This window comes from Mesocricetus auratus, unplaced genomic scaffold (genome assembly GCF_017639785.1).
Source record: "Mesocricetus auratus isolate SY011 unplaced genomic scaffold, BCM_Maur_2.0 Super-Scaffold_100010, whole genome shotgun sequence".
NCBI lineage: Eukaryota > Metazoa > Chordata > Mammalia > Rodentia > Cricetidae > Mesocricetus > Mesocricetus auratus.
In genome coordinates, this window is record NW_024429194.1 from 53,333,923 (window position 1) to 53,358,829 (window position 24,907).

The 24,907-nt window shown below is 41.4% G+C and overlaps 1 protein-coding gene and 1 long non-coding RNA gene across 4 annotated transcripts in view; one reads left to right on the top strand and one right to left on the bottom strand.

Annotated features, from left to right (window-relative positions):
• Positions 1-24,907, top strand: part of Hecw2 (HECT, C2 and WW domain containing E3 ubiquitin protein ligase 2) — a 356,194-nt gene that overhangs the window by 116,818 nt on the left and 214,469 nt on the right. The gene's annotated exons all lie outside the window — the stretch shown is intronic.
• LOC121142826 overlaps positions 1-24,907 on the bottom strand; it is an 81,821-nt gene that overhangs the window by 48,321 nt on the left and 8,593 nt on the right. The window contains exon 2 of the long non-coding RNA XR_005879939.1: positions 18,758-18,881. This is a non-coding gene — a long non-coding RNA (uncharacterized LOC121142826). The remainder of the gene's footprint in view (positions 1-18,757; positions 18,882-24,907) is intronic.

Consider the following 24,907-nt stretch of genomic DNA (forward strand, 5'->3'; position numbering starts at 1 on the left):
AGTTGACATCCAAGCCATCATACATACTGAGCACTGTCTGGACCTTCAGACGAGCACAGGTAAGGCCATTGCTACCAGGAGGGGGAACATGCTGTGTAGATGTGGCTGAGCTCCTCCGTTCCACTCTGGAAGCCTTGGGAGAGGTCTCCCCCAGTTTGAGTGGACTGAGGATGGAAGACGTGGGTTACCAAGCAGAGACCAGGTTTGTCTCTAGGATGAATGACTCCAACTCAACAGGTTTTAGTTAAAACAGATGAGTAGCTACAAAAGCAAGTACGTTATGACAAGAAATTATAAAATGTGATGGCTGTGGTGTTACATATTTGAGGCCCTAGAATATGGGGAGCGAAGGCAGGAGTATCTTAAGTTTGGGGTCAGCTTGGGCTGTATAATGAAACTATATCTCAAAAAAAAAAAACAACGAAGAAATGCAAACTCAGGAAAGTATGAAGTACTGTGTGTGTAAAGAGGGAAATAAGTCTTACACAGGGGAGGTTGAAGACCCCATGTAGAGGATCCCTGAACTGGTGTGACTTAACTGAAAATGTGGAAAGAGAGACATTTCAAGCAAACATCTCAGTTGTTGGGAGACATGGAGAAAGTATGGCCGGGAAGGGAACTGGTTGGGGAAAATATACGGTATGGAGGATAGATGTTATTTTCAGGAGTTGTGGTAATACTGGTCAAGACTCCTTGGGTCAAGTTCAAAGGGCCTGAAATGCTAGGTAAGTTTATTATTGTCTTAGTAGGCAGCAGCACATTCATGAATTAAAAGCATAGGTGGTACACAAATAATGATGAGAATGGGGTAGAAATGGATCAATCTGTTCAGGGCAGGGACTCAAAAAGTAGCATTTCCATGCTTGTCCTTGGCAAGAAGCAAGAAAGTCCTTGGTCTTATCCAGCTTGGAGGCCAGAGCTGCCAACACAGAGTTCTGGCTTCTTGTTAACCTCTCTTTCCCTAAATGAGCATCCTTGTCAGAGGCTATTCATGAGAGCAGGACTGAAACTCCAGTCCATATACTGGCCCTTCAGGTGAAAAGCTTTGGGACTGGATTTTCAGAATGGAGATCTGCTTCCGAGTTCAGCTATCTTCTAGATGCTTTTAGGGCCTCAACTGCTTATTTTTTTAATTTAAAATGAATTATATTCTCATACAATACATCCTGATCACAGTTTCCCCTCTCTCCACTCCTCCCAGCTCCTGCCCTTGCTCTCTCCCTCAGATCCATTCCTCCTGTTTCCATCTTCAGAGCAGGCCTTAAGAGACATAAACACATCAAAACAAAATACAGCAAGACAAGGCAAAAGCCTCCATATCAAGGTTGGACAAAGCAATCCAACAGGAGGAAAAAAGTCCCAAGAGCAGGCAAAACAGTCAAAAAGACACCTGCTTCCACAGTTAGGAGTCCCACAAAACCACCAAGCTAACAGCTACAACATATCTGCAGAGAACCTGGTGTAGATCCCTGCAAGCCCTGTGCTCGCTGCTCCAGTCTCTGTGAGCCCATGCGAGCCTGCTTAGTTAGGTTTGGGTTGCCTAACTCAGATTTTTTTTTCTAGTTGCATCCATATGCTTGCAAATTTCATGATGCTTTTTTTAAACAGCTGAGTAATACTCCATGTGTACTCTTGATCCAGTCTTCAATTGAGGAACATCTAGGTTGTTTCTAGTTTCTGGTTATTATGAATAAAGCCACAATGACCATAGTTGAGTAAGTGATTTTATAGAAGGATGAAGCATACTTTGGGTATATTCACAAGAGTGGTATAGCTGGGTCTTCAGGTAAATCAATTCCCAATTTTCTGAGGAAACCACCATATTGATTTCCATAGTGGCTGTACAAGTTTGTACTTCCCATCAGCAATGAAGGAGTGTTCTCTTTGTTGCACATCCTCTCCAGCATGAGCTGTCACTTGTGTTACTATCTTAGCCATTTGGGATGGATGTAAGATGGTATCTCAAAGTTGTTTTGATTTGCATTTCCCTGATGGCTAAGAATGTTGATCATTTCTTTATGTGTTTCTCAGCCATTTAAAATTTCTCTATTGAGAATTCTGTTTACACCCCATTTTAAAGTTGGATTATTTGATTTTTTGATATCTGGTTTCTTGAATTCTTTACATATTTTGGATATTAGTCCTCTATCAGATATGGAGTTGGTAAAAAATCTTTTCCCATTCTGTAGGCTGCTGCTTTGTCCAATTGACAGTACCCTTTGCTGTACAGAAGCTTTTCAGTTTTGAGAGGTGCCATTTATTAATTGTTGCTCTTAGAAGCTGCACTATAAGAGTCCTGTGCCAATACTTTCAAGGCTGTTCCCCACTTTCTCTTTGCTCAGGTTCTGTAGTGTCCATCCCCATATCTTTTGATTTGCTTTTGTTTGAGGTCTGTTTTGTTCGATATTAAAATGGCTGTATCAGCTTGCTTCTTAGGTCTGTTTGTTTGCTATATTTTTCCAACCTTTTACCTTGAGGTAACGTCTATCCTTCACGTAGAGGTGTGTTTCTTGGATGCAGCAGAAGGATCCTGTTTTTAATCCATTCTGTTAGTCTGTGTCTTTTTATTGGGGAATGGAGACCATTGATATTGAGAGATATCAATGATCAATGATTGTTGATTCCCTTTATTTTGTTATTGTTGTTGTTGTTGGTGGTGGTGGTGGTAGTATGTGTGTGTGTGTGTATGTGTGTGTGTGTGTGTGTTTCCCTTCTTTTGTTTTTGCTGGTGTGAGATTATTTATTTCCTGTGTTTTTGTGTCTGTAGTTAACCTCCTTGGGTTGGAGTTTTCCTTATATTACCTTATGTAGGGGTTGGATTTATAGATGGATATTTTTTATGATGGAATATCTTATTTTTCCATATGTGGTGATTGAAAGTTTTACCTGGATATAGCACTCTGGGCTGACATCTGTACTCATTTAGAATCTGTTCGTGACCTTCTGGCTTTTAGAGTCTCCATTGAGAAGTCAGATGTAATTCTATAATTCTGCCTTTATATGTGACTTGACCTTTTTTCCCTTGCACCTTTAAATAATTTTTCTTTGTTCTTTACATTTGGTGTTTTGATTATTATATGATGGGGGAGCTTTATTTTTTGGCTTAATCTATTTGTTGTTCTGTATACTTATTTTACCTTTATAGGTATGTTCTTCTTTAGGTTAGGAAAATTTTCTTCTATGACCTTGTTAAATATATTTTCTGGGTTTTAGAGCTTGGATTCTTCTCCTTCCTCTATTCCTATTATTCTTGGGCTTGGTTTTTTCATAGTGTCCCAGATTTCCTGGATTTTTTTATCAGGAATTTTTTAGGTTTAACATTTTCTTTGACTGATATATCTGTTTCTTCTATCATATCTTCAATGGCTGAGGTTCTGTCTTCCATCTCTTGTATCCAGTTATTGAAGTCTACATCCCTAGTTTGTTTCCAAATTCCTAAATTTTACATTTCCATAATTTCCTCAGTTTGGGCTTTCTTTATTGCTTCTATTTCTATTTTCAGGTCTTGCATGGTTTTATTTGTTTCCTTTCATTGTTTCCTTTTTTCTTAGCTTTCTCTAAAGGATTTATTAATTTCCTCCAATTGTTTGTGTTTTCTTAAATTTCTTTAAGGGATTTATTAATTTCCTCTTTGGGGACCTCTATCACCTTCATATAGTTGGTTTTAAGGACTTTTTTTGTGCTTCAGCCATGTTGGAATATCTAGGGCCTGCTATGAGAGGTTGCTGGGTTCTGCTGGTGCCATATTGCACTGGTTGTTGTTGATTTTCTTCTTACACTGGATTAGACATCTGAGTTTGGGATGATTGTAGGTCTACGTGCTGATTTGTGGATTTGTCTTTGTTGGGTGGGTGTTTTGTTCCTTGGTTTCTGTTTCTTCTCAGGATTTTTAGTGTGTGATGGCTGTGTGTTGCCTGTGGGATCCATAGGAGATGGGGAAATGAGTCTGCAAGTGATGTTCTGTTGCAGAGCTAGGGAGAAGCTTGAGGGATTGGGTCTGGGGGAACAGAGAGTGGAGAAGGTCTTCAAATAGCCTGTCTTGTGTTCTGGCGGGCATGGCATGGGAGGGGAAGGTTGAGTTGGGGCCTGGGGTACAGAAATGAGTGGGGGAAGGGAGAGGGCCACAACTCTTAATGGGGGAATGTTCCAGTTGCTTTACAAGTCATTGAGGATGGATACTAAATTCTGTGCTGTCAAAGCATAATGTGTTTGGTGTTGCACTGGTTAATGATAAAGTCTTGGAGAACAGAGCTAATAGCTGTGGTTCATGGTATCGCATAATTTTTCCTGGGGGGGGACGACATAGCCAATACCTGTTGACCCCAGGTAGACACCAACAGCAACCCTAAGTACAATTTCACCGAAGTCCGATTTGATGAGACCTGTGAGCTTATTGAACTTTTTTTTTTTAAAGAACATGGGGGTGAAGGGTTACATATGTGACACCAAAACAGCTACATCACTACAGAATTTTACTCAGTCATGGATGGAAACCTCATGGATCTGCCTTCAATTAGCCTTCTACTTACTATACACTCTAACATTTCCCAAGATTACTTGCAGCTGGGGGACAGGCTGCAGGAACCATAACTGGAATCCTAGATGAGGGCCTCTTGATCATCTATTCCTCCCTCTATCTACAAGGGAATATTAATCTCTGGGACCATTATAGTAGACCTTGCTACAATTGTGCTGTTCTGTTCTAGTTGCCATGGCTACTGGAGTAAAAGAGCACCACACAACATAGAGACCCACTGATTCTCAGTGAGAAGCAGTTGGGTGACTTTGATCATGACTGGGAATTGCTGCTGGGATGTAGTGGACATTGCCCTATGTTGCTCCATACATCCTACACAAGAAAGACCTGTGTGCCCAAATGTCAGTAACTCTTCCGGTCCAGAGAGTGAAAACTCCTCAGGGAGGAGAGTCAGCCTCAGTGTCTTGGCAGACAAGGGGTGTGCAACCTTAATGCAAGCATGCCTTCTTAGTCCTGTTTAATGTCTATAAATGAATTGGTGACACTACACCAAGGAGTAGAGATTTTTTTCTGCTTTTGGATAAGAAATTTCATTCTTGGGAAAGGGAGAGAGAGGGGGGAGAGAGAGAGGAAGGGAGGGGGAGATGCAGGGAGAGAGAGAGAGAGAGAGAGAGAGAGAGAGAGAGAGAGAGAAGAAGGGATGAGGAGAGGCAGGGAGAGAGGGGGGAGAGGCAGAGAGAGAGAGAGAGAGAGAGAGAGAGAGAAGAAGGGATGAGGAGAGGCAGGGAGAGAGGGGGGAGAGGCAGAGAGAGAGAGAGAGAGAGAGAGAGAGAGAGAGAGAGAGAGAGAGAGAGAGAGAGAGAGAATGCTAGAAGTGCTGAGTATAGCTCTGGGTTCACTGTCTCATTCTCTGCCTGGTCTGGGCTCAGTGCTCTGCACCTCTGTGTCTTCATCCTCTGCATCAGGAAAGGAGGGGGTGAGTCCGTGCACCTGTGTAATAGCCTGGGAGAGTCTCTTGGCACTCTGCTGTCTTGTAGCCTCCTCTCAGATATGCACCCCTTTCTTTGACCGTGGTATTGGTTTGCTATTTTTATTACAAAGAATTAGCACATGCGCCTGACCCCAGTCATCATCAGGGTGCTGGAAGTTGGCCCTTCTCTGTATCCTATAGTGTATCTTTGCCTTGGTCTTGGTTGCTGGCTGTTTCTACAGGTGTTGTCAATGTTTTCCATGTGGAGTCACAAAGCAGGGCAGGATGCCCCTGTGTTGAGAACATGGGTGTAAGACTACGTGTCTCAGCCCTGCTCCGTTCTCAAACTGCAGGAATGGATTGTTAAGAATTACTATTTCTCTGGCTCTTCTGACTTTTTTTTTTTTTTGGTAATACCGATCTTTATGAACTGCTTGTGAAGATTAGGAAGGTAAGCTGTTGAGAGTAAAGCTAAAATGAATAGTGATAAATGTTACATCCAAATTCTGAAACTCCCAAATCATCAAGAGACCCATTTCAATGCAAATTGTTGTTGTTTAATGAGCTAACCTCATTAGCTTGGGCCCTTCATCTGTTCATCGTGGCTGATGCTTAGAGAAGGACCCTGAGAAACCATGAGTCGAGGGAATGTATTGGGTAGAGCAAGGGGAGTGTCTAGGGGCACGCAACAGTCTCAGCATTGGTGAACTCTGGGCTTGGGCAACCTGTCCTGTGCTGATTGGTCAACTGGTTGTTATGGCCTATAGGCCCTCCCAGGGTGGTTGCTATGCTATGCACATCACTGTTGTGCACTTGTCTGTAGAGCACACCCAGAGCCATAAAGCACAACCCCACCAGCTAACTTCTGATTGGTTCCTTGCCACCAGGGTATCTGACCTCCTAGTGACTGGGAGGAGGGGCAGGGTCAGGCAAGCACATGTTGAGTCATGGCTACTAAAGCAGGGGCCTGGTCTCTTCAATAAGAACAGTTCTCGGCCGCTTTCCTTTTCTGTTTATTTAATTGCTGGATATTAAAAGCAGGGTATTTGAACACATGCTAAAGAACCGCAGTCAAACAGCCACTGCAAGACTCCTGGAAATGGTAACCCTGCCTTTGATGTGACTGAACAGTAGAGAAAGTAATGATAATTGCATGCAGCACCCAGAGACATGTCAGCAGGAATGTGTTTGTGCTCACAAGAACCACTGTGAGCTGAGCAGAAATGTCAGTGCAGTGTCTTTTCTTACATCTCCATTTTCCTGTCTTACATCTTTCTGCTCTTCAGAGCCTGGGTCAAGTCCTCTCTTTGCCCAGAGCCACACCCTGTTGCTAGTTTCTGTTTTTGAATTCATCGCTGTTTCTGCATCTTCCTAGCTGGAGTCCAAGCCTCACAGGACACTTGGTTCCTCCTGAGTAGGGCCTGTGACCTCCCTCTGGAAGGTGCTAGAGTCCAAGCCTCACTGGACACTTGGTTCCTGAGTAGGGCCTTGCCCTCTGGGAGGTACTGAGCTCCAGGGATACTAGGTGGACTGTACTCCTCCCCCATCCATCACACACACAGTAGGAACTAAGAATGCTTCTCTCTTCTTATTCAAATCTTTTAAGGTGTAGGAAACATCCATTCTGGTGTCTAGACAAGGGCATTTGAAAAGGACCAGTGGGAAATCCTTGAGTAGCAGAGACTTCCTGTAACCTGTGAAAGCCTTCTATACTTTGCAGAGTTTTTTTTCTCTTGTAACACAGTTTGGTAAGGAGGCAGCGAAACTGCCACCTTTCTGTATTGGTGGGAAGGCTGTAAGTTAGAAGGGTAATCTTAGAGAAGGAGCTCCCATTGTGTGGCCCAGTACTTGTTACCTGCTTCCTTATGTGATATCTTATGAATTACAGGTGTCTTTTGTGTCAGGTGTTAGCACTCAGGCAGTATTCTGACCTGTTCAGGGTCCTGACAATGTCCTCAGCTACGTTGCCACAGCACACGCTGAAGTCTCCTTGTGAAAGACACCCGCCTGCCTTCTGCCTCTCTCTTCCTCTCCTCCTTTGCTGTTGTCTCCAGGGGCCAGTCTTCCCCGCCCCTCCCCGCTTTCCCATGCCCCCCCCCGAAAAACCCTCCACATGAGCCCTGCAGCATGATGGTGTCTCTCTCTACGAAGGGTCTCTTGATAGCCCAGGACTGCCTCAAACTCCCCTATCTCTAACTCTTGAGTATTGAGGTTAGGAATATGCTAGAACCACCTAAAGGTTCTGGATAAAGTAAGCAAGACAGTGCTAATTGTCTATTAACTAAACACTGGATATCGATGTCCTTTGTTGAGAGATAACTTTGTGTTAGGCACTATTTTAGGCGTTTTTGCACATGTCAACTCATTTTTTTTTTTGTCCTAGCAACTTATATTTGCTTTTGTCACCTGCCTTTAGTTGTGGAGAGGAAACTGAGACGTAGAAAGATTGTGTCACTTGCTAAAGTGACAGAGGCAGAATGAGAACTTGAACCCTGTTGTTATTTTGCTTAAGATTAGAAATTAGAAAAAAGGAAATAGTGTTGCAGGAGACAGGAACCGGCGCCATACAGCATGAGCCACGGAGAGCATTTTAACCAGTGTTTATTAGACCGAGACTGAAAGCGGGGAGACAGACAAGAGGGAGAGAGCAAGGTAAGGGAAGAGAAGATGAGATGAGAGAGAAGAAAAGACGAGAGAGCGTGAGTGGGCAGGGGTCTGCCCTTTAAAGGGTCCTTTGCACCTGCATGCAGTCTAGTTCTCAAGGAACTCTGGGCTGGCTAGAGAACTGCCTGAGTGAATCCTGCCAGGTAGCAGGGCAGGCCAGAGTAATGCCTGAACCTTTCAAACCCTGTGACTCTAGGGCTATTCCCTTCATTAAATAGCATTTTCCTGTGTTAGAGAAGTCCTGTGCTGAACACACATGTTGGAGGTTGAAGGCTCCTGGGATGGGGAAAGGTTGTGAATGGATTGGAGACGAAGACAGCATGAGGAGAGCCCTGAGGTCTGCCGAGGCTGTCTAGTGCTGGTCTTCGGAAGCTGTACCCACCTGGTCTTTTGGAACTTCCCTTCCTCCTATGCCTGGAGTTAGGGGGATGCGACCCCCCCCCCGTGTGGTTCCACCAGGTATGTCTTTTTGGCCCTCTCAGGTGCACCAATGCATTTGTACGCGGCTCTAACCCACAATTGGAACGATGAGTTTGCACCCTGGACACCTTAGTGCAGTTCTTTAGACAGAAGGGGTTTTTTCACTGTATTTGAGACCAAGAAGATGGAAGCTGCAGTTGCTAACACGTGTGTTGTCATCACTAAGGCGGGAGTCTTTTAGAAAGGGTGGACCCTGGAGAGAAAAGCATCCGTGAGAGACCACGATCTGAGATCTGATCCAGCTCTGAGACCTACCCTAGAATGTTAGGACGTGAGCCTCTTTCCTTAGTCTCCTTTTGCCTCCTGATCTTTCTCTTCATCTCCTTTCTTCCCATTTTTGTCTTCCTTCCTTCCACTCTCATCTTCTGATTTGCCTCTGAAACTGTTCTGAGATATCAAGCAAGTAAATGTTTCCAAAGCACAACAAGCAAGTGAATATTTCTGAAGTACTTTGTGTGCAGTGTGTGTGATGGGAGGGTCATGCATGAGTGTGTGTGTCCCAATATCCAGAGGGGGGGTTTGGGTGTCTTCCTCTGTTGCTTTCTGCCTTCTTCCCATGAGATGAGGTCTCTCACTGACCCAAGGCTCACCTTTCAGACTGGGCAGAGGGTTCCTACCATCTGTCTATCTCTGCCCTCCGGTCCTGTGGTTCCGAGCACTTACAATGTTTCCTGACTTTTTGCATGGGTGCTTGTGATGTGAACTCAGGTCCTCAGGCCTGCACAGCAATCCCCTCTGAAGGATTTTTTAGAAGTACTTTTTAATCTAATTTGAAAACTTGCTATCATTAAAATAAAATGTATGGTATCCTAATAAAGGCATCAATTTTCCTTTAATTTATTTCTTAATGACATTTGTAATATCCACCCACTTTTTTCTGCTTCTGCTAGCATGCAAGCCTTTATGGTAGCTGGTGGATGTGCATATCTGCACGTTGTTAATAAAAGGCATCCCATTTTTATCAGTAGGTATATTTAAATACTTTAATTTTCACCACTGGTATATTTTATGATATGTTATGAAGTATTTGATGAAACTATATTATTTTAACTGTGAATATATTGACAGTAGCCAATATGATTAGTGTGCTGCCTATATTTGATGTTTTGGTTGTTTGGTTTTTTGTTTGTTTGTTTCCTGTCCTAGGACTCAAACATTGGGCTCAAGCATACTACACAGATGTAGGACCACCAGGGCCCCCAAGGCTGTGTTTTAAGTACAGCTTTTGTGAGTGGTTATTTTTAGTGAAATGATGCTACTCTACTTCATATAGTTGTTTAATGGAGGGCTGTATTCTAATCCAAATGATTTGGGAAACAGATTTCTTTTCTGGCTTAAAAAAAATTCTAGAAGCATTGTATTAGGCAAAAATCCTACACTCCCACCCACATTTTCTGGTGATGTGCCATTTTCTAAATATGTCCTGTCTGATCCAAAATGAATATCAATAGCTGGAAGCAGATTGTGTTAATCTGGAGAATGTTAATTTTGCCTTTTCATTGGGAAGTGGCATTCAGTTCCTAGACTGTACCTGCTCCTGCACTCAGTTTCTAGACTACTGTACCTGCTCCTGCATGGATATTTTTCCCAAAGGGCTTATTTTCCCTTTCTATTCTTACTTACTGGCGGGTTGGTTGGTTGTATTTTGAGATAGGGTCTCACTGGCTTTGAGCCCTTGAACCTTCTGCCTCAGACTGCTGGATTACTTGCACTTCTACACCTGCCTTGGTATAGGAAACATGGGTGAACCGTTTTCTTAGTCTCTTTAATCTTGTATCCTATTTTCATTTTTTAGTTCCTTGAGAATTATAGCATGCTTTGACCATAGTTGCCCTCCCCGCTTCGATTCTTGCCACACCCACCTCTCTTTCTCCTTCCCATCCAACTTTGCATCTTGTTCTCTGTCCTTGAAGGCCAGTGTGTGCTGCCCAACGTTCCTGGATGTGTGACTTTCTGCTGAAGCATGGCGGATTTGCCAGGGGATATACGCCTAGAGAAAGTCGACCCCTCCTCTCTCAGCAGCTAACGATGGAAAATCAGCAACAACAACAACGAACTTCTCTGCAGCTATTGGTAGAACATTATGCCCTGATCCCCTCTCCGTGCTGGGACTTGGTCTGGGCTGGGCTTTCACCAGTCTTGTCCATGCTGTGTAACTACTGTGAGTTCATATGTGCAGCTGTCGTACTGGGTCTTGAAGACACTGCTTCCTTGTAGCCATGTACATCCTCTCCCTCTTATATCTTTCCTTCTTCCTTTTCTACAGTGATTCCCATGGCCCTTTAGAGAAGGGTACAATGTGTGTGCTCCATTTAGGGATAAATACTCTGCAGTCTTTTCTGTGCTTTAGCAGGTTGTGGGTATCTGTGTCGATCATCATCTACTGAGAACAGGTGAATGATGCATTAATCTATGGGTGTAAGCAGTTAGGAGTTGGTTTAATTCTGTGTACATTTAGCAGAATAGTAGAAGTAGGCCCTCACCTAGAACCTGTGCTATTTCTAGCCATTGGTTCTTGGCCTGAAAATGGCGTTAGATATGAGTTTCATCTTGTGGAGCAGGTCTTCCTTAAATCCAGTCAGAAAGTGGTTGGTTATTCCCATGATATCTGTGCCAGCATTGCACCAGAAAACATGTCTTATCATTTTTGTAATTGGCATACATGAGTCCTAGACCATGGAGAAATCAAGCTGACACTGACATAGAAGGATCATACCTACTGCTGGCTTTCATAGTGCTAGAAGATGCCATGCCTCTACCAGAGGACAAAAGTCATCACCAACCAGTTGTGAACCCTGTGAGCTACAAAACTCATTTTTAAATAGTACATACATATCACATAAGTTAATTCACACATCTGTTATATATAGGGCTAGAGGTGTATAATCAGGGGTATAATATTTGCCTAGCACAAATGAGGGCTTAGGTTTGGTCCCCAGTTTGGAAGAAAGGAATACACACCACACCACACCACACACACACACACACACACACACAGAGAGAGAGAGACAGAGAGACAGAGAGACAGAGAGACAGAGAGACAGAGAGACAGAGAGAGTCAGAGACAGAGACAGAGACAGAAACAGAGACAGAACCTAGAAATTTCTCTCTTTGTTTTCTTGTTTTGAGACAGGTCTCAGGCTGGACTAGATCGCGAGGCAATCTTCCTGCTTCTGCCTCCTGAGTGCTAAGATTACTGGCTCTCCAATATTCTTCTTTAAAGTCCATTGCCACCTTCTTTGGATACCACTGATATATGACACAAAAATTATTAACTGATTGTGCCTGAGTGGTTCTTTTTAAGCTAGAATACTAATTCCAGTGTGATTACAATAATTACAACTTACCTAGATTCTCTAGAGGAAAAGAGCTGGTAGAATGAATTTACATCTAGATATATGTATATAGATAGATATAGATAGAATATATCCTCTAGATATATTTATGATATAGATACAGATATAGATACATAGATAGCTATAGATGGGGGGATTTATTAGGCTGTTGGTTCAGCTAGTCCAAAAATGATTATCTACCATTGGAAGGTTCAAATCTCTAGTCATTGCTCAATCCACGAAGCTAGTTGTCTCAATTGGTCTTTGGTGCACACCAGAATCCTAAAGAAGTAGGCTCTAATGTTAGTGGAGGAATAGACTTACGAATGAGTGTAAAAGCACACAGCCCAAGAGAGCAAGTTTCTTTCTTCCATGTCCTTTATATAGGCTTCCAGTACAAGGTATGGCCCAGATTAAAGGTTTATTAAAGGTTTATCTTCAAAAGATCTGGATTAAAGGTATATCTTTTACCTCAAAAGATCCAGACTAAAATTTTGTCTTCGTCCTTTGAATGATTTAATTAAAAAAAAAAATCTGTCAAAGGTGTACCCAGTTGCTTAGGTTGTAGTTAGTTCCAGATATAGTAAAATTGACAACCAAAAAATAGCCATCACATTAGGCAAGATAAAATTTAGGCTGAAATTAATCCTAAACCGTGCCTGTGTAAACCCCTAACAAGCTCTCAGAGTGAATGAGGAGTGCTTATATCTTAGAGGCTTGTGATTGGTGACCAGGTGACACAACAGCGCCCTCAGCACAAGTAAGAATCCTAGTCCAGCAAGTCTGCAAACTGAGGGGTTTGGGGTTATCAGAGATCATACTCTAAGAGCAGAAAAACAATGAGTTGAGCAGTTCTGAAGACTACCTTTTGTGCCATCCTAGAGCCTTCATCCAGTGACTGATGGAAGCAGAGGCAGGCACCCACAGCTAAACACTGAACTGAACTCCTGGAACCCAGTGACAGAGAGGGAGGAGTGATGAGCAAAGGGATCATGACTGGGTAGGTGAAACCCAGAGAAACAGCTGACCTGAACAAGGGGGAGCACATGGACCCCAGACTGATGGCTGAGAGGCCAGCATGGGACTATTCCAGACCCCCTGAATGTGGGTGTTAGTGAGGAGGCCTCGGCAATCTCTGGGGCCTCGGGTACTAGATCAGTATTTATCCCTGGCATCCGAATGGACTTTGGAAGCCCATTCCACATGGAAGGATGCTCTCTCAGCCTGGACACATTGGGGAGGGCCTAGGCCCTGCCCTGGATGATATGACAGACTTTGGAGATCCCCCATGGAGGGCCTTACCCTCCCTGGGGAGCTGAATGGGGGCTGGAAGGGGAGCTGGGGGGGATTGTTGGTGGGAAAGGAGGGGAGGGAGAGGGAGCTGGGATTGACATGGGAAGCAAGCTTGTTTCTAGTTTAAATTAAAAAAAAAAGAGGAAAAAATAATATTTGTAAAATACATCATTCCTCTTTTCACAAATTTTGGTGGCTCCCTCTGCCTCTCCATAGCCTTGTTCTGTGCCTAAGTCCATTTTTAAGTCACGTTGCTCTTCTGCCTGTTTTTCTGCTCATTCATTTTCTCCACCAGGGAGGACGGTTTGCACTCTCTGCACCTGACGGAACCAATACCCACCAATTACCATTTGCTTCAAGTCCTTTTCCTCTCTCAACTCTCTCCTGTGATTTGGGTTCCTGCCGTCCACCACTCGTCCACATGCCTCTCAATTTATTTCCTGTATCTTGTCCCTCAGAGTACTCCCAATGTTCCAAGAGTGCTAAGAATCATACTTTCTCGCTACAAGTTCTGTTTTGTAGGAGCAATAATCTCTTAATGTAAATAGTAAAGTGTAGCTACCCTCAGAGTGCCCAAAAGTGAGCATATTGGATAACGTTTTGGAGATAGGACTATTTAGAGGAAAGTCGCACAAGTACAAAGAGTTTCCTGGGAGCTTATTTCAAGCTGCCAAGTCAGACTCTCTGAAGGCTGGGGAAAGATGGCTCCTGAGCCAGTCAGAGCCAGCCCCAGTAGAGCATTTTAGGGCTCATTTACAGATTTAGTTAACATGATTTCCTGTATTGTCAACATCAGAGAGTAGGGAGGGTCACTTGTAATTGATCACTGGCATGTTGTTGTGGAGGAAAGAATTGCTAGTTTTGTGGCCTCTAAAATACGTTTTTATAAGGTACGATGTTAGAGAGCCAATTAAGAGGCTATGGGATTAGGTTTGAATGAAGATTCATAGTTGTATATTTGGATATTCCGTGAAAGCAATTGCTTTGAAGGAGAGTATGGAGCAGATGTTTAGTAAGTATTAACTAGGCAATTGATCTAAGAAAAGAGCCAAAGAAAAAACAATGACTCCATTGTATATACAGTGGGAAAGAGAAATGTTGTGGAATAGAATATTTGTTTAGCTATGTAGAGATGTGTTACATTTATGCTGTATTTGTTTAACTATGTAAAGATGTGTTACATTTGTTTTTCCTTGTCTGCCTAAGCACCTGATTGGTCTAATAAAAACCTGAATTGCTAATAGGCAGGCAGTATAGGGCTAGGAGGGGCTGGCAGGCAGAGAGAATAAGTAGTAGGAGGAGTAATCTAGGCTTGAGAGAGAAAATGAGAGAGAAGGAGGGAGAAATAGAGGAAGTCACTGGGACTGGCCAGCCAGCCAGGCAGCCATCCAGACATGGAAGAAGCAGGAAATTAGGACATACAGAATAAAGAACGGTAAAAAGCCCCAAGACAAAACATAGATGAAAAGAAACAAGTTAAAGTAAATTGTAAGAAGTAGTGGGTCAAGCATAGATAAGGCCGAGCATTCATAATTAATAAGTCTCTCTGTCATGATGTGGGGGCTGCTGGTCTGAGGAAGCCTGCTACACAGAAAGGTTGAAGAAAATAAAACATTTCAAACTTTGAATTTTAGTTGTGTCTTTTTGGATTAGTAGTCAACCAGAATGGGCACGAGTTTGTCAAGGAATCTTAGGAAGCACAAGTTTGAGTTTAATGCAGACACAATCTTGTAGAGAAAGCTTATTAAATTTTTACCATGGACAGGGTAAACAATAAAACAGGCCCAGCGTTGGTGGCACAGCTGGGCGTTGGTGGCGCACGCCTTTACTCCCAGTACTTGGGAGGCAGAAGCAGGAGTATCTCTGTGAATTTGAGGCCAGCCTGATCTACAAAATGAGTTCCAATACAGACAAACCTTGTCTCAAAAAAACAAAACCAAAACCAAAACCAAAAAAAAACAAAACAAAAAACAATAAAACAGATTCCCTAATGAAAGATTAGGTTCAAAGGCAGAAGTAATGTTTTGTTTTATTTTGTTTTTTTTTTCACCTCAAGAACAGCCCCAAAATCATGATGGGATGTGACCCGTCTTGTCTTGGGTCAGGCCCATCTTGTCTAGGGCACATGTTTATTTTTTAATTATTCCTCTTGCTGAAAAGGACATTCAGTCTAGTTTTATTTTTAACTATTTGAACCTTAATTCCTGATTAAGGTTAACTACTGCTTAATAGATTGTTCTAGATCAAAGTTAAAGTAATGACTGCTGCCTTTAATAAACCCTGCTGAATTTGGAAGGCAATTACATTAGCCAAAAATCTTATTTCTATATAACTTGAGGTTCTAAAATGCAATTCAAAATCAACCCCTTAGCATTTCCCAAAATATTCCAATCCATCTGCTTAAAAAATTTATTGCCAAATTCTTTAATTTGTTAGTAAGAAATAAAACCTGCCTACTCCTACATCTGTTCTTGGGTGTTCATTTTCTATTGAGGGGGCCATCAAACCACCTTCCCTGGAGCACTTGAGGATATAGGCAAATACATGCAGCCCCTATCCAGCAAGAGCTCTACAAGGGTGCTGCCACATCCTATTTGAGGGCCATTCTGTTTCCTAAAATGTGCATGAAGAAATTATGGTAGTAACCTTTTTTTCTTCCCTGAATTCTTACAGGTCTTAGTTTTGCCTCTTGTTTTAAAACAGTGGGCATTATACTTTAAGATTCCCTTTGACTGTTTTTCCTTTTTGGTTGGTTGTTTTGTAATAGAAAGAGGATTGAATGTCTAAGCTTAGTCACCAAAATCCTGTCACTTGATATCTTGAGAAGCAATAGACCCTGCTTAGGTTTTGGTGGTGTCTTCATGGTTGGTAAACTAGAAGAAAAACTATGTGCCTAGATTAAAAGTCTAACTCCTAGCATTAATATGGGGCTTAGCCCTTCACTAATTTTCCCCCATCCTATTCTGTCTTTACTATTTTATAGATGGAAACTCTGGGGTGTGGACAGTAAAGACCTCTACAATGGGAATCATGGCAAGGCAATGACAGTTGCTGACACAATGTCAGCCTGACTGTGCTCCTAGCTGCCATTTTTCATGTATTTCATGTTGAAAGTTCCAGAATGAAATTAGAAGCAGTTGAGTTAAGTTGAGTTTAGTTGATAATGGGCCCCAAAGTGGGAAGCAATTTAAATGTATCTGCTTTAAAATTATTGGAAAATAGGTTTGGAAAAACTTATATATGTGTTTGAAAGTAAAAGAAAAGGACCTGTTTTCATAGGAGGATATGGAGGAGGAGGGAGAAGAGGAAAGGAGGAAGAGGAGGAAAGGGAATTGGTACAAGAAACTTTTCTGCACCTCTTAATCTTTGTTTCCTGGATCAAAATGAAGCCCAGATGGTGAATGTTGTTCTCTGGATTTGGCTGCCCCTTTGGACTTTCGGAGGAGGGGGAGTCACATTACAGATCCCCACCAAAGTATCTCTGGGTGAGGAAGACTGCATAGCCAAGCTCACAGAACAAAGATATGAGGGACTTCAGTTCATTATCTCAGGAGCAGTTTCACTTTATGACATAAAATAGAATATTATATAAGCGGGTTTAAAACAGTGATGAAAAATAGCACTCTCTCTACAATCACTACCATTTTAGTCAGAATGCAGATGGATGCCAGGCTACCTTAGTATTTAGAAAAAGCCCTGCACATAGTTCTGAACTTCTGCTTCTATTAAATTTTCTCTTTGCAGCTGCAGTTTTTATTTTCTTTTGTTGAAGGGAAGGGGGTTGGTAGTGGGTGGTTTTCAGCCTGACTTGCATGACAAATCCAGTTTGGGTCTTTTTCAACCTTTTCCCAAACATTCCAAGCACTACAGCAGCTCTCATGCACAGGCTCTCTCTCCCTCTCTCTCTCTCTCTCTCTCTCTCTCTCTCTCTCTCTCTCTCTCTCTCTCTCTCTCTCTCTCTCTCTCTCACACACACACACACACACACAGAGTCAAAGAGACATATAAACAGAAAAAACAAATAAAAGTCACCCTTCAGGAAACCATACTAACAATTATGACTGACAGTGTAATGCATGTAGTAATAACTACTGTTGCTTTTTCTCTTTATTTCTAGTCTCATGAGCAAAGATGAAATACCTTTTCTTTTCCCCACAGGACTCATAGTGAGGTCACAAGTGACCCCATTAGGGAAGGTAGCACTGGGTTACTGCATACACCATGACTAATGCAGACGGTCACTCTAGGTCCATTTTTATAAGCTGTGCTACCTTAGAAAAAGTCATCCCGTCACCCAACACCAAGAACATCAGATAGTGTTGTTCAGATGTGCATGTATTTGACTAGACTGTCTGAAGGACCTTCATCTTAAACTTCTATGTAAAAGTGAACTGATAAGATACCACTGTAACTTGACATGATCAGAGGTTTGTGTGTGTGTGTGTGTGTGTGTGTGTGTGTGTGTGTGTGTGTGTGTGTGTGTGTGTGTGTTTTCGAGACAGGGTTTCCTTGCTTTGGAGGCTGTCCTGGAACTCACTCTGTAGACCAGACTAGCTTCAAACTCATAGAGATCTGTTTGCCTCTGCCTCCCGAGTGCTGGGATTAAAGGTGTGCGTCACCAATGCCTGTCCATGATCAGAGTTTTATAACATCAGAGGCAGATACATCGAGTGTCTCTCTGACACATGCTAGCAGAGTGATGTTCAGAAATTTATATCTTATATCATACTGTATCTACATAGTGGACACTATGAGTGTGGGGGTTTTTTGTTTTGTTTTAGTATTTTTAATTTGTTAGGCTTAATTCATTTTTTTCTTTGTTTAGAGCATGTCCCAGGAATATAAATTCTAGAAACCAATCTCCATGGATCAGTAAACCCATTATTGGAGAATCTTTTGGCTCCTCCAACTATGTACCCACATGCACAGTAAACATATTGGTGCATTGACAAAGAAGAAGCCAGGCTGCTTAAATTGCCAGCATCTTCAGTCAAAAAGCATCGAGGCTACCCTGTGGACTGGCTTCTTGCTATGCCTCAGCTGATACAATGCATTTCCTTCATTTGACTTTCTGAACGATCTGTAGACAAATAAATCCAGTGCTTCTTAGCCCTGCTCTTCCTTGTTCAAAGGGCACTCTCCGTGAGAGCAGTAAACAGGAAGAGTGGCTGGTCACATTTGGGAATCCTTGTCCCTTGCCTGCTTTCATACACACTGGGATACAGTTACTTCCATTTGCAGACTGCAGTGGTCCCTGGGTAGTCTTTCATTAGCTCAGGCGTTGACTCCAGAACCTTCAGGCAACATTTCTCAACCTGTGGGTCATGACCCCTGTAAAGGTCGAATGACCCTTTCTCAGGGGTCATGTGTGAGACATCCCGCATATCAGATATTTAATTATGATTCATAACAGTAGCAACATTACAGCTACAAAGACGCAATGAAATAATTTTGTGTTTGGGGGTCACGACAACATGAGTTGTATTAAAGAGTCATAGCATTAGGAAGGTTGGAGCCATTGCTCTAAGGTTTCCCTACCTTTCTGCGTAGGACAGATGGTCACTTCTGACTCCCCAAGTGCCATTTGCAGTCTGCTCATTCAAAGTGCTTCTGGGAGACTGGATACCAAAGACAAAGGCAAGTCCACTTTGTGGCTGTTTCCCTATTGGAAGAAGGTAAGCTGATGACAGAAGATTATGCAAGCCCACAGTTTAATAAATATGTTTTTATTCTGATTTACAATTTTTCCCTTAGGTTTTCTTTCATGTATTTTGTTAGGATGTATAAAAGATCCAGAATATTTGATTTAGCATAGAATTTTAATACAGGGTACTTTCTGTTGTTCGATATAAAACAGTATTTGAATATTTTGTGACTATAGGACCCTGATTTTGGTAATTAGCAATTGGAAGCCTGACTCATGCTGAAGTCTTTTATATGTAGATTATATGTAGAAATTCATGCTCCTTCCCAGGGCATGGGAATACAGGCTGTGAGTTGTGGGAAATAGGGTCAAAAAGAAACATATGTTTCTACTTTAGGATGAGAACTGAGTAACATTAAGTAGTAGACCATAATCCTAGTTGTTCTTTGGGCAACTTTGTAAGACCATCAGTGCTGGAGATATAGTGTGGGGCATATTCAGTTGAGCTTGGCATGCGTGAGTCTCAGTATTGAAGGACGGGCACTGAAGTATGGCTCCTTATAAACTTAAAGGGATCAGTGTTTTTTTTGGAAATGGTGGTTTATTTTTTCTCTTATTTATGATATATACTTATTGAACAAAAATAATTGTCAGTTACTTGACACCATCCATCATTTTTTTCATGTTTCTTCTGCCTTGCAAATTAATTTGAGTAGTGTATTTTAAGTGCTAATCTTTGTGTTCAAAATTTACAGTTGTTTAAGCCTGGTTTGGTGGCACATACCTATAATCCCAGCACTTGGGAGGCAGAGACCAGAGAATTGTAGGCTCAAGACCAACAAGGGGATACAGTAAAGCTATTTTCATAAGACAGACTATTTTGTTGCTAGAAAAATTTGCTATGGTCTTTATTGAAAGTACACATTGAATTTGGTTAATAAAGATTACTTTAACAAAATTATTCATAACTCCCCCACAGCAATGCCCTAATTTAGAAATTATACAGTTGCAGCTAAAGAAACTTTATAAGAAAAACATACAGAAAAATGTATATGCTGTAACTTTTTACAGTTTTATAGTTTGAAACACTTAGTATTTTTATCACATAAACTCATGGGGATTTTTATGACCGCTGCTTTATTATCTATTATTTTAGAAGTTTAATGTGATTATCAAAGAAAACTAAATCAATTTACATTTATTTGTAAATCATGATTGACTTGATAGATGTGACAGGGTTTTGGAAATAAAGATAGTTAATAAAAATTAAGTACAGCACTCTGTAATCATTTCCAGTAAAAATCAAAGAAAATACAAATTAACTTCCCCCCCATTTTTTAAAGTCGTTTGGTGGACACCATCTGGTTTAATAAGAGTGCAGTGCACTAAGAGCTTATTGTAGGCCATGTTAGCTTAGGCAGGTGCAGTGATGTCATCCGTTTTACAGAAATCTGGGAACAGCTGAGGAAGATAATGGAGGTGAGTTACAGCAAAACTAGGATTTGAAGCTGGTTATGGAATCCTACATCTAGAACCACAGTGTGTCCACTAAACTGTCTGCAGACATGAGAAAAGAGTTGGCATTTTTAATGGCATTATGGAGAAAATAGTTCCAGTTTCTGCATGTGCTGTGCTTTCTTTCTGGAGGGGACTCTAGTGGCACTTATCAATAGCCAGGAGTTAGTGGTTCTAATTCTTTTCTCTTTTAATTAACTATTTATTTATTTTTAATGTTTTCATTTATTCCCTGGCAATTCCTTATATGTATACAATGTATCTGGATCACCTCTAACCTAAATACTCCCCTTCTCTTAAATTCCCCCAGGACACTCACCTCTCTTACTTCATGTCTTCCTTCCTTTCTTTCTTTCTCCTGCTTAGTGCTGCCCATATGTTTATGGGTGTGGGGCCATCCTGGGGAACCCAACAGTGGTCACACCTCCAGCGGCCATTGGCTAAGGATGGAGCCTCATTCCATGCTGGAATGTTTTCTTCAGTAAGGTCTCATCGTCTAGCCACGGTGAGAAATCAATGGCAATGTCATAAACCTATTTTTTTGTGGAGGGAGGGCTACAACTTCCCTGTCCAATAATTTGTAGGGCAAACACACAGCATTGATATTTTTCACTTAACAACTCATGTATTCTAGGTGAAGCATTGTTTTCTACAAGGTACCACTGTCCAAACCATTTAAAAACTTATTTTTTAAAACTTACATTTCAAAGCAGTGGGTTTCCATAAGTCCTTCCCAGATATCCTTAAGTTTTACTTAATCTACTCCACTCCAACACCATCTCATCTCTACTCAAACTTTTTGCCTTCAGAAAATGTCAAAATGGAAGTATGAGTTGTATTTACACTAACCATCCTGAGGTGGCTAAATTTGCCATACCATACGATGGCTCTTTAAAAGAATATTACAGTGTGCTGTTTGTTAATATGGGTGTGCGCATCACACTTGTATAAAAAGAAGCAGGCTCTAAAGCAATTTAGCTTTGTAGTATGATCTCATCTTATCTATACATAAATAGCAATGCATGTATTTATAGACCAAAATGCCGTGGGTTGTCATGTCTGGGGGCTGGCCTTAAGGATTTTTCATTTCTTTTTTTAATCTTTTATCATATTTTTTGCAGTGTGTATGTGTTATTTTTAAAATTGGCAAAGCTTCCTACAAAGGTGTTTCTTTTCCCTGTCTCACCACTCTTACTTTATAAGAAATTTAGGTTGGCAAGTTTTGATTTGGATTATGACTTGGGAATGTGAAACGGTTGTATATGGAGTTTGAAAAGTTCCATGTCACAATAGAGTTTTTAAAGTTTTGACTAAGAGGGTTTATTATTTCCTCATCAGAAACTACTCAAGACACTGGATTGTGCTGTCATTGGGTAGGGTTTCTGAACTGAACTGCAGGATGACACTCTAGTTGACCTCAACTCTTAATCTAAATACGACTCTTCTGTGATTTAATTTGTATAAAAATAGATCTCTTTTAAATGAAATATAAGCTGTCACTGAATATTAGAGCAAATGGTAATTTGCATGCACTTCAAGCCAACAAGTGTTATCAATAATAATGAAAATTGTCAATCAGAATGCTTCTCTTGGGATTTCCTGTGGGTCCTGGTTGAAATGCCTGATGTGGATCTTCCATCACCCTGCAGCTCATCCTGGATTTGGAGTCTGCTGTCAATGTGTCTAGCTAGTTTGTTTTCTGTCAGAGATTTGACATATTGACTTAAAACTGGAAGAAAAAAATTGATTTATTTGGCTGTATTCTTTGAATGTCTTCTTGGAAAGTGATGGGGGAATGTCCTTCTGTATATGTGTTTCTCTTATTGGTTGATGAATTAAACACTGTCTGGCCAACAAGGCAGGAAGATAGGTAGGACTAGGATGAGGAGAATTCTGGGAAAGATAGGCAGAGACCACCAAAGACAATTGCCATGTGGAGACCAGGAGGATAGGACAAGCCAGGTGTTCTCTGATAAGAAAAAGGCCATGTAGAGATACATAGATTAGTTGTTATGGGTTAATAATTAAGACAGAGTTAGCCAGTAAGAAACCCTAGTCATCAGCCAATAGTTTCATAATTAGTATAAGTCTCTGTGTGCTTATTTGGGGCTAAGAAGGTTGACAGGACCTGGCAAGACAAGAAAATCCAGCAACAGGGAAGTTAATAACTCATCTTAAAAATTTGAACATTATCTGACAACCTAAATTTCTGTGGTGTTGAGGATGAGGGTAATTAATTATTTCCTGCAGAAACTTCCAAGCCTGGGTGTTAGAGATCTGTGAACAACAAAAGATTACTAGTATGTATCCATATAAAAGATGTCATTACAAATTAAGCCTCCACTTGCTAATTCCCAAGATCGGGCTGCCACAGTCACAAAATATTGAAATATTGTTCTATATTAAACAACAGAAAGGACATTGAATTAAAACTCTCTGTTAAATCAAATATTCTGGTAGTTTTTTTTGCAAACCCTAGCAAACTACATGATGTTGGGAATGATTTGATCAGGATAATAATCAGCAGATATGGGTTGGAGGCTAAATTGCGGTAGTTTAGTGTGTTGTCTGTTGTCACGTGTAAGTAGTGATAATTGATTACTTCATTTTTTTTTCTTTTTCCTCAGCCTAATTCTCAAGGGAAGATGCTCCCCACACTTAATTTTAGCCCCCAGTTTTCCATAGTTTTCTTCTCTGCCCTGCTTTGGCTGAGCCACATGTTTTGAAGGTCAACTCTACTTATCCCTCCTGATATTGAGGGGCAGACCTTAGTTTCTCAGTTTATGATAGGCTATCTTAGTCACTATTTTATTTCTATGAAAAGATATCATGGCCATGGCAACTCTTACAAGAGAAAGCATTTAACTGGGGGCTTTTTTATAGTTTCACACGTTTAGTCTGTTATCATTATGGTGGGCAGCAGGCATGGCAGACAGGCATGGTGTTACAGAAATATTTGAGAGTTACATCCTGATCTGCAGGCAGAGAGTGTGAGACTAGGTCTGACACGTCACCCCTAGTGACATACTTCCTCCAAAAAGCCACTGTGTCCTGATCCTTCTACACCTATAAAATAGTTCTACACCCTGGTGACTAAGCATTTAAGTATATGAGCCTGTGGAGGCCATTCTTATTCAAGCTACTACATTCCACTCCCTGGCCTCCATATGCTTATGGCCTTATCATAGTGCAAAATGCATTTAGTCTAACTTCAAAAATCCCCATCTTTTATTACAGTCTCAATACTATTTAAAAGTCTCTTCTGAGATTCATGGCAATCTTTTAACTGTAATCCCCTGTAAAATCAAAATGAAAAAGTAGATCAGACACCAACATACAGCGCCACAGAATATACATTATCATTCTAAAAGGGAAAAAAAGAGCATTGAAGAAATACTGGACTAAAGGAAAACCAAAAAAATGGGCAAACTTCAAACCCTGCCATCTCCATCTCTGATGTCAAAACACTCTTCAGATCTCCAGCTTCTTCCAGCTTTGTTGACTGCAGCACATTTCTCTCTCTTGGACTGGTTCTGCACCCTGTCTGTGTTCTTTTCATGTATCCCGCAACTCTGCCTTCTCCAGTATCTTGGTGTCTTCAACACAATCCAGGCTTTACCTTCATAGCTTCACACAATGGCCTTTCTGAGTCTCCATGTGGGGACACCCTAACACACACTTAGCCTCATCATCTTTCCTTAGTCGTGGTGGAAAATTCCACAGCTCCTCTTTTGTGTCTTTGACTCTGAAGCCTATGGCCATAGCTGCCAAGTTCTACTGGTTGAACTGGAACTTGGCCTCCTCTTTGAATTACATTTCCAACAGCTTTGTGTTGTTGATGGTTTCCCTCACTGCTTAAGCTTGTCTTTAATTTCTTTTCACAAGTTGGAAGTTTAGCTGGGTGGGGTCTTGCCCTGAGGTCACCACTCTCTTTATATTCTATTTAGCATTAGGCTTTTCTTTAAAGGTTTTGCCCTCTTGAACACTGGACTTTGCTCTATTACACTTCCTGGTTCTCCATTTCTTCTAAAACTGTACCTTTTGTATTTGTCCTTACCTGACTTGCTCCTTTTCTTTGTAGATCTACACAAGAGTGATTACTAATAACCACGGGACACAGTCAATACTAGCCTGTCTTGAAATCTTCTCTGTCAACGCCATTAATTCAAAATTTTCTAGCCCCAGGCAAAATTTTAGGACAAGGGCAAAAAGCAGCCGCATTCTTTGCCAAAATATCAGAGGAATGTTCTCTAGCCCACTGACTAATACTTTTCCTCTCTGAAACTTCTTTATCTGGGCCCCAACAGTTCAAATCACCCTCAGCACTGTCTTCCATTCTCCTGCTGGGATGACCCACTAATCCCTACTTAAAGCATCCAAAAGCTTTTCTAGTCCAAAGCTCTAAAGCCTTCTGTATTTCTCCAACAAACAGCATGGTCAGGTCTATCACAGAAGTTCACAGCACTCCCTGGTACCAGCTTCCATCTAAGTCACTATTCTATGACTGTAAGGAAATACCATGATCAAGG